This window comes from Pristis pectinata, chromosome 1 (genome assembly GCF_009764475.1).
Source record: "Pristis pectinata isolate sPriPec2 chromosome 1, sPriPec2.1.pri, whole genome shotgun sequence".
Classification (NCBI taxonomy): domain Eukaryota; kingdom Metazoa; phylum Chordata; class Chondrichthyes; order Rhinopristiformes; family Pristidae; genus Pristis; species Pristis pectinata.
Window position 1 is genome coordinate 37,644,406 of NC_067405.1, and position 10,197 is coordinate 37,654,602.

At 41.9% G+C, this 10,197-nt stretch overlaps 1 protein-coding gene across 1 annotated transcript in view; it reads right to left on the minus strand.

Annotated features, from left to right (window-relative positions):
* The window catches only part of psmd14 (proteasome 26S subunit, non-ATPase 14), an 80,697-nt gene extending 77,508 nt beyond the window's left edge, over window positions 1–3,189 (minus strand). The window contains exon 1 of the mRNA XM_052025773.1: window positions 3,088–3,189. The gene's annotated coding sequence lies outside the window, so the exon portion shown is untranslated. The remainder of the gene's footprint in view (window positions 1–3,087) is intronic.
* Between the last annotated feature and the right edge of the window lie 7,008 nt (window positions 3,190–10,197).

The window sequence follows — 10,197 nt, forward strand, 5'->3', positions numbered from 1 at the left end:
CACCCAATCTTTCTACTCTCAATAATCAGCAAAGTAATGAAAGTGTCCTTGGCAGTGCCATCGAGCAGCACATACTCACTAATAGTAAAGCCCAGTTTGGGATTTGCCAGAGTCACTTGGTCCCAAACCTATCACCACCTTGGTCCAAACATGGATCAAAGAGCCCAATTCAGATGGGAGGCAAGTGACTGCCCTTGACATCAATACAGTATTTGACCAACTATAATATTAAGGAGCCCTGGTAAAAGTGAAGTTAATAGGCATCAATGGGAAAATATTCCCATGGTCAGAATCATCCCACACACTAAGGAAGATCGTTATGGTTATCCATTGTCAATCATTGCCATTTAAGAACATTGCGGAGGGAAATTTTCAGGTTGCAGCCTTCAGAGCTCCATATCAAATTTAGCTGACCTGTAAATGTGTACTTGATTTACAGTCATCCCATTTAGCAGCACCTGGTCCATAGCCTTCTATGGCAATTTAAGTGCTCATTCAGATACTTCCTAAAGTACCTGCCTCCACCACCTTCTCAAGCAGTTTTTCATCAGTTCACCATTAACTCTCTTCTGCCTCACCTTTAGCCAAAACCCTCTGGTTCTAGACATCTCCATTATGAGGAAGCGTTTCTCACTATCCACCCTATCTACGCCCCTCATAATTTTGCATACTTTGATAAGGTCCCTCAGCCTTTTCCACTCCAAGGAAAGCAAACTCAGTCTACCCAGGCTCCCCTCATAACTTAAATGTTCCATCCCAGGCAATATCCTGGTAGATCTCAAGTGCTATCGCATCCTTCCTATAATGTGGTGACCAAATCTGCACAGAACACCCCAGCTGTGCCCAACCAAAGTTTTGTAAAGTTGTACCATGACCTCCATGTGCTTACATTCTGTGTCTCCTTGCCTACCTTTGCTGCCATCTTCAGGGATCCATGGACATGTACGATATGCCTCTGAGGGCCCTACCATTCATTCATGGTGTATTACACTTTTCTTAAACCTCTCACATTTATTGGGATTAAATTCCATCTGCCATTGCCCCGCCAAACTTACCAGATGATCAACATCTTCCTGTAACCTTAAGACTCTTCAATATCAACACCACCACTTTTCCTGTCATCTACAAACCCACTAATTAAACCTCCTATATTCATTACCAGATCAGTTTTCTTGTACCTTAGTCACTGAAATCCAATGTGTACATGCAGCAAGCAGTTAAAAACATAAATGATACATTGGCCTTCATTGCCAGAGTGTTTGAGTACATTAGCAAGAATGCCTTGCTACAATTATAGAGGGTCTTGCTGAGACAACAGCTGTATTGTGTGCAATTTTAGTCTCTTTACCCAAGATAGGATGTACTTGTCAGAGGGAATTCAGCAAAATTTGATCTGATTGATTCCTATGACGGCAGGACTATCAAACAAGGAGATTGGGTCAACTAGCCTGTATTAACTTGAGTTTACAATAAGAAGGAATCCCTTGAAATGTACAAAATGTTGACAGGGATAGCAAACTGGAACCAGAAGTCACAGTTTAGGATATGGGACAAAACATTTGGGACTAAAATGAGAGAAATTTCATTACTAACAGGGTTGTGAACCTGTGAAATTCTCTGCTGCAGAAGGCAGTGGAGGCAAAGATGAATATACTTAAGGAAATAGATTGATTTTCAGAAACAAAAGGCAATCAGGGGTATGGGAAGAGAATAGGAATATGATATTAAGATTGAAGATCAGCCATTATTGTATTGAATGGTGGAGCAGTCACAAAGGGGCGTATGGCCTGCTCCTACTCTGCAACCTCCTTATGTCATCTTCACATCTTACTTTCCTACCTACCTGTCATCTGGAAACTTCACAACCATACCTTAGTCCTCCATTCAAGTTATTTGTCATCAAGTTATTCACTAGATCTAAATACTGTGGGTTCCATTACCACATGGACTGCAGTTCAAAGCTGTTCATCAATTATGAATTAACAATCAGGACAGGCTTTACCAATGACCACATCCCATAAATAAGTCATTACTGAGGGACAAGGCTTAAAGGTAAAGTTAGGGAAGAGACCAAGGAAGGATTTGTTAACCAGAAAAAGAAAGCGTTGCCAGGCCAGGAGTTAATATTGGTCAGCAAAAACAAGGCTGACACATGAATGGAACTTTGTGCAGTTTGGGACAGGAATAGAGTTTTGGGGCAAGTTCAGTTTTATGGAGGTCCTTGGGGTAGCTCCAAGGATAGTGATGCAGGAAGAGTTTATTACCCAAGGTTTCAAACTAAAGCAGTTTGGGACACTGAGTGGTGTGAAAATTGCTCTGTAAGGTTATTTTTTTTTGCCACCTTGTCCCTTTTCTTCTGCCCATACTCCAAATCAATACATTTCTTCAACGCCCAATATTCCAAGACCTCGCTTCTTCATTAAAACCCTCCCTAAACTTCAACCCAGTTAAAAGTTAGCCGTTTATGTCCCCTTAGAAGCAGCAGCATTCTCCATGGGCTCATACTTTGGTTTTAAAATCTACATTTCTCCTACTGCGGTGTTCCAATCTACCTTCATCACCTCGCCCTGTCCATCATCAATCTTGGACTCTGCTGACAGAAGTCACCTGCGACCCCACTGCCAGTCTTTCACTGCCCCCAAAATGCAGGTGCTCATTCAGTATCGCTTCCTCCACGATCACCTCAGCAACACTACCTCCAGCCCCACTCTCGACTCCCTCATGCTCCATCACTCCGAGCTCCCCACCCCTTCGTTGATTTAAGGCGGCGTTAGTGATGGCATTTCAGTTTGCAGAAACAGCGGTGCTACATCGTGCAACTTCCACAGCCGTGGACCCGAGGTGCCGGTCAACAAGCCCGAGTCCGTGAGCAGGAGGCGGCGGGGACTCGGCCTCCAGTCCCGCTGCGTTGTTTCCTGGGCCTGGGCCACGCTCGGCCACCAATTCCCCAAACTCATTTCAAGCCATTTACACGCGAGTTCAGCCGTAATCTCCGCTCAACTCCAAGCTCCCTCCTTCCCCCGGCCCCTCGGATTCAGACCGCACGGTATTTTTCATATAACGTGGAATCCGATGCATTAAACTCACCGCACACTCTCGGCGGGGCCTCCACAATGAATCAGTCGGTCTCCGTACTCACTCTGCTTCCGGGCCAAGTGATCACATCCGCCTCCGCCAGATGTGACTCAACCTGTGGAGACAAAGCAGAAGGTCTACAGATGTTGAACACGGGAAACAAAAACTAGTAGGTGCTGGAACCACGCAGGTAACATCTGTGGAGACAACATTTGTGCCCTATTCAACAGTCTGTCAGTTGCCTTAAGTGCTAGGTGATAAAGTGAGAATGCTGTCACTACAGCAGGTAAGTTGTTTGTGCCCTGACTAGAGTCTGTAGTATAACCCGGACTAATATGCTGTGACTTCATCCCTTTAATACTGTTCTACACTAACGTAACTAAAAGCAGCCGCAAATGCTGCAAAAGCAAACCAAAACGTTGAAAATCTGAAAAAAAAACAAACAGAAATCCCTTGACATATTCCGCAGGCCAGTCAGCATCCATGGAGAAAGAAACAAGTTTGACGAAATGGGATAAGTGATATCTTTGGGGGAAAAAAAACGTGTACATATCCAGGATATTTTTTAAGACATCAGTTCATGCTGATGACCTTTCTTAAGAATTTCAACAGATTGTCCAATGCATGGTTTGGTCAACCGGTATATTGCAAAAACCTCTGAAGCCTCCACAATATGATTTTGTCTTGCATTTACAGTGACTGAATTAATAATTTACAACTAAAATCAGGGCCACTGTATTTTGGAAATACAATATTTTGAAAATACAGTATTACTGTATTTTGAAAATACAGTATTTTCCATCTTAAGACCCAAATGCTAAATTAAACAGTTAAATATTGAATTATTGCCTCAATGTTTACAACGAAAAGTGCCTAAGAAAACTTATGCTATTATCAAACCTTCCCACTAGTGGTGGTACTGCAGCACTTCAGTTACATAATTCACAAACACCTTCACTTTCATTGATTAGAATAGAGATGTTTCAGTTTCCCAAATTGCAATATTTTTCACTTTTTAACTGCATAAGTATTAATATAAAATCAAAACGTTACATAAAGTAAGGACAGAATAAATGGGTTTGAAAAACATGTATAGTGTATCAATAATCCCCTTCATATTCCATTTCATCAAAAGATGAAGCAACCAGATCATCCAATATATTAAACTCTTGCACAAAGCACACACTTCTGTGAACAAATATTATTATCTTTGGTCATGTTTTTCAAACAATTCTCATTCAATTTTTACATTGAATCATATAGTTGCAGTTTAATTGATGACTCTATGAAGCAAGTTTCTTTAAACTCTGCACCAGCTTTGTCATGATCCTGTGTATGATGTATCATCTTTATACATTTCTTAACTATTTCATTGACAAGTTACGTATACGCTTAAAATACACTTTTTGTTGTATATGGATATTCCAAGCTAATTGGTCCCACATGATTGGTGGAAACCACTTTTCATTGCTCACTACTCTTATGTAATTTTTTTTAGTAACTTGCTGCTAACATTACTCCTGGTATTCCAAACTTAGTGGCCTTATTTTCCAGAGAACCAGTTCAGGCCAAGCTAACTCTTTACATGATCCCACCGCTCCCAGAACAACTTCAATCCATTGTTTGTCCAAACTTCAACTTTGAAAAATAAATACAATGTGCTCAACCACATTAACTATGAGACTCGTCTCCACACAAAGCTGCATTGGCTAACTAGGAATCTATAATTCTATGGAACACTGCAACCCCCCCCCCCCCACCCCCGCCCTTTCAGCTGTAATGATTTACTGCTGATGTCTGTGTATGCAAAATCAGTTTCTCTAATGCAGAATTTAATTGAAACAACTCCAAGGATAATAGAAATGGATAAAACTGGGCATGAGCAAAGCTAACTAACTGAAAGTCAACAGGATCAAAATGATCAAGGACAGAGCCCCAGAAAGCCAGCAGCAACAGCTTGATGAGAAACAATAATGTGTTATGATCACCACACCACAAGAGACAGAGGAATGGAATGAGTGGGAAGAGGAAGCAGCAGGGAGGAAAAAAAGTAATAAAGTGGTAAAGTACACAGAAAATTAGATGGCTGAAAGAGAAAAGCAATTGAAAGTATCCCAGAATAAATCATAATAGAAATAAAAATGGAGAAGAGCTTTGCAAAAAATAAACACAATAAAATCATATTCCAATGGCACTCTAGATTTAGCTGACATATATAGAAGAAAGGAAGGATATATTTCACAAACTCAGGACATCCAAAAGCACTTTACAACTAAATAATTACTTTTAATATAGTCAGCTTTGTACAATATATCCGGGGTGGCCACACAACCTGTTTTTAATAAACCATAACATGCATATCCCAACATTTTCTTGTGGAAAATTGTCCTACATTTTCTGACTTCTAATTTTTGTTACATTTCACAGTAATGCATAATTTGATTTTGCCAAGTGACTATGTTCCTGAAACAAAACCTTGTGTATACATAGATGTGTAGGAGTTCTGCTGTGCCACCTAAGAATAAAACCTTGCTGTGCTCAAAATAATGGCAGTTGCATTGAGCAATCCTATATTGTGCTTGAACACCGTTAAAGATGGCAGTTAGCCAGCCACACCCACCTGCTTCAGCCTTAGACATCCCTCCTCAGGAAGAGGCTGGGACAGCTGCAATGTGGTCAGGAAAAGGGCATGACTGGGAGCAGAATCAGGTACGCAGCTGGAACACAGTGGGATCGGGGCTATAATGCAGATGAAGCATATCAATGTGGGGCTGGATATGCAGATACGGCACTGTGGGAATGAGGCCAGGCATGTAATTGGAGCACGACGGGAATGAGAGTTGGGGACTGGGATGTGCTCAGAGAAGACGGGAGTCTGGAGGAGAATGAGGGGAGGTCAGAGAGTTGAGGGGTGGAGTGGTTCGGAGCTTCAGGGATCGGGAGGACTGGAGGTGCGAGGGATCAAGAAGAGAATAGCTGTGGGTAAGAGAGGACGTATGCAATGGGCAAGAACACTGAGCCCATTGGTGTATGTGTATGCATGCATGTGCACGAGAAAGCATGGGTGTTTATGTGCCGAGATGCACCCAAACATATGTACACCAATGTGAAAGTACTAATCTCCATGCAACAAGGTCTGGTCTCCTTTGTTCACTGGCATGGATCAAGACCTCACTCTATCAAGTCTATGTAGTGGTTGTTGTGCTAAGGCTACCCCACATTAAAAGAAGCCACAGACAGAAAGTGGAAAGTGGTGCAAACCTCATTAACACTGTTGACAGGTCGCAAAAGCATGCTTGTTCTTTTAATGAGAATGTTCAAAAAGATTTCAAGTTTTGGAAAAAAAGCCTGGCTGGTTGATGACAACAGCAGTGAAATTTGTCAGACTTGAGGAAGAAGCTTTTCCATCTCTTGCGGTGGCCAAAGTGATATTTCTCAATGATTATTAATAAAAAAAACACAAGGTTACTGAAGAAAGTAAGTATGTAGCTCCAAGTGTTTCACATCTTTGTAAACTATTGTCAACCTATGAACTGCTGGGTGATTTAAAGGAATGTTCATTTATGTCACTTAGCTTGGATGCATTCATGGACGTTTCCAGTTCTTGTGCGTTATTTTCTTCTAATGACAAGAGTGCCACTTGACGAGGAGTGCTTTGCAATAAGAGTTCATGAATGCTTTCAGATTTACACTGTTCCTCAAGTATAACTGGTGAAAGACTTCTGATTTGTGAGCTTTGAGTATTCTAATTTGTTGGAACACAGCCACATACAGTTCCTATCTCTCGGATCAGGCTGGAATTTCATTTATTTCTGAAGGGCTGAAGGCATATTTGCTGTCACAAGAAAAGTGTCCAACACTTATAAAATATCTTTCATGACTGCCATATCAAACTGTGGCTTGCTTTTGCTAGAATACAAATAACCACTTTTCAGAAGACAGAAGAGGTAGAAAAATGAATTGCCGGACACTGAGGTTGCACTGCAAATTTGTGGCCTTTGAGAAAACTTAGCAAAAAGGCTTGAAGAAAGGATCATTGCATGAGACACAAAGAAATTCTTGCAATGTTTGCTTGAGGAAGAGGAAAACAGTGAAAGGAGATTCCAAAATGCGGTTGAATTTTTTTTTCTCAATTTTAGTCCAACATGGCCACATCAGCTGTTAAATACCCATCTGTACTAATCCCATTTTCCAGTGGTCTGTAGCCTTCTCTGCCTTGGCCATTCAAGTGCTTGTCTAGATACTTCTTAAATGTTATGAGAGACTCTGTCTCCACCACAAGTTCAGGCATCCACATTCCTGATTCCAACCACCCTCTGGGTGAAAAAAATTATCCTAAAATCTCCTCTAAGCCTCTTATAGTTTGCCTTCGGATTTTATAAATCTCTGCTGTGGGGGAAAGTTTCATAATATTTACCTTATTTTTGCCCCTCATTATTTTATTTACCTCAGTCAGGTCCTTCCTCTCAGCCTCCTCCACTCTAAGGAAACCAAACCCAGCCTATCCAGACTTTCCTCATTATTGAAATATTCCATCACAGCTTTGACTTAACCAAGGTTTCACAAATTTGTGTCTTAACTTCCCTGCTCTAATATTTCTTTTCCCCGGCTAATGAAGGCAAGTATCTTGTTTACCTTCTTAACCATATTATCCACCTGTGCTGCCACCTTGAGGGATCCTTGGACTTGTACATCAATGTCCCTCTGTTCCTCAATATTCCTTAGGGCCCTATCATTCGTTGTGTATGCCCTAGCCTATTAGTTCTCCCAAAATGTTTCATCTCACATTTATCAGGATTAAATTTTATCTGCCATTGCTCTGCCCAAATTATTAATTCTTCAATATCATCCTGTAGCCTAAGACTACCCTCATAGAGTCATAGAGTTTTCAGCACAGAAATAGGCTCTTTGGCCAACCATGTCCATGCTGAACATCAATTACCTATCTACACTCATCTCATTTACCAGCACTTGGTAGTTTTCTGTGCCTTGATACTGCTTAAACATTGTTTAAAACCTGTCTCAACCACTCAGGCAATGTGTTCCAGATTGTAACCACCCTCAGGATGAACATATTCTTCCTCATATCCACTCTAAACCTCTTATCCTTTACCTTAAACTTATATGTCCTTTAGTTTTTGACACCTTTGACACTTTTATTGGGAAAAATTTCCTATTATCTAAAGTCCATGCCCCTCATGATTTTGTATACCTCATTTGGGTCACCACTCAGCCTCCTCTGCTCCAAGGAAAACAAACACAGCCTATCCAGTCTCTCCTCATAAGTGAAAAGCTCCATCCCAAGCAACATCCTGTTGAATCTCCTTTCCAGTCCAATCACATCTTTCCTATAGTTTGAACCATAGAACGATACAGCACAATACAGGCCCCTCGGCCCACCATGTTGTGCCGACCTTCAAACCACACCTAAGACTATCTAACCCCTTCCTTCCACATATCCCTCTATTTTAAATTCCTCCATATGCTTATCTAACAATCTCTTGAACTTGACCAATGTATCAGCCTCCACCACCACCCCAGGCAGCGCATTCCATGCACCAACCACTCCCTGGGTGAAAAACCTCCCTCTGACATCTCCCTTGAACTTCCCACCCATTACCTTAAAGCCATGCCTTCTTGTATTGAGCATTGGTGCCCTGGGGAAGGGGCGCTGGCTGTCCACTCTATTCCTCTTAATATTTTGTATACCTCTATCATGTCTCCCGTCATCCTCCTTCTCTCCAATGAGTAAAGCCCTAGCTCCTTTAGTCTCTCCTCATAATCCATACTCTCTAATCCAGGCAGCATCCTGGTAAATCTCCTCTGCACCCTCTCCAACGCCTCCACATCCTTCCTATAATGAGGCGACCAGAACTGAACACAGTACTCTAAGTGTGGTCTAACCAGAGTTTTGTAAAGCTGCAACATTACTTTGCGGCTATTAAACTCGATCCGACAACTTATAAAAGCTAACATCCAATAAGCTTTCTTAACTACCCTATCCACCTGTGAGGCAGCTTTCAGTGATCTGTGGATATGAACCCCCAGATCCCTCTGCTCCTCCACACTGCCCAGAATCCTGCCATTAACCTTGTACTCCGCCTTGGAGTTTGTCATCTGCAAACTTGCTAACCCACACTTCCACCCCCTCATCTAAGTCATTAATAAATATCACAAAAAGTAGAGGTCCCAGAACCGATCCCTGTGGGACACCACTAGTCACAGCCCTCCAATCCGAATGCATTCCATCCACCACAGCCCTCTGTTTTCTACAGGCAAGCCAATTCTGAATCCACACGGCCAAGCCTCCCTGGTTTGGTAGTTTGGTGACCAGAACTACACACAGTATGACAGACGTGGCCTAACCAATGTTTTATGAAGCTGTACCATAACCTCCTTGCTCTTATATTCTGTGTCCTGGCTAATGAAAGCTAGTATCCTGTATGTTTTCTTTATCACCTTAATCAACATGTTGTTGCCACCTTCGGGGATCCTTGGACTTGTACACAAAGGTCCCTTTGTTCCTCAGTACTCCCTCAGGCCCTACCATTCATTGTATATACTCATACAATTATATGGAATAGAAACAGGCACTTCGACCCAAATTGTCCATGCTGACTGTGATGCCTATCCATACCAATCCCATTTGCCCACTTTAGGCCTGTATCCCACTACTCCTTTCTCATCTAAGTACCGGTCCATATGCCTTTTAAAGATAATTTTATCTGTCCATTTCCTCTGGCAGCTCGTTCCATATAACCACCATCCTCTGTGTGAAAAGGTTGCTCCACAGATCTCCTTCAAATTTCTTCCTTCTCACTTTCAACCTATGTCCTCCAGTTTTAGACTCCCCAAACCTAGGAAAAAGACTATCTACCCTCTCTAAGTAATTTTCTGAACCTCTATTAGATCACCTCTCAGCCTCTGATGTTTTGGTGAGAATGAACCCAGCCTATCTAATTTCTCCTTAGAAGTAAAGCCCTCCATTCCAGGCAACATACTGGTGAGTCTCTTCTGCACTTTTTCTAATGCTTCGACATACTTCCTGTAGTGTGGTGGCCAGAACTGTACACAATAGTCCATGTCTGGCCTGATCAATGTTTTGTACAGCTTCATCATGAC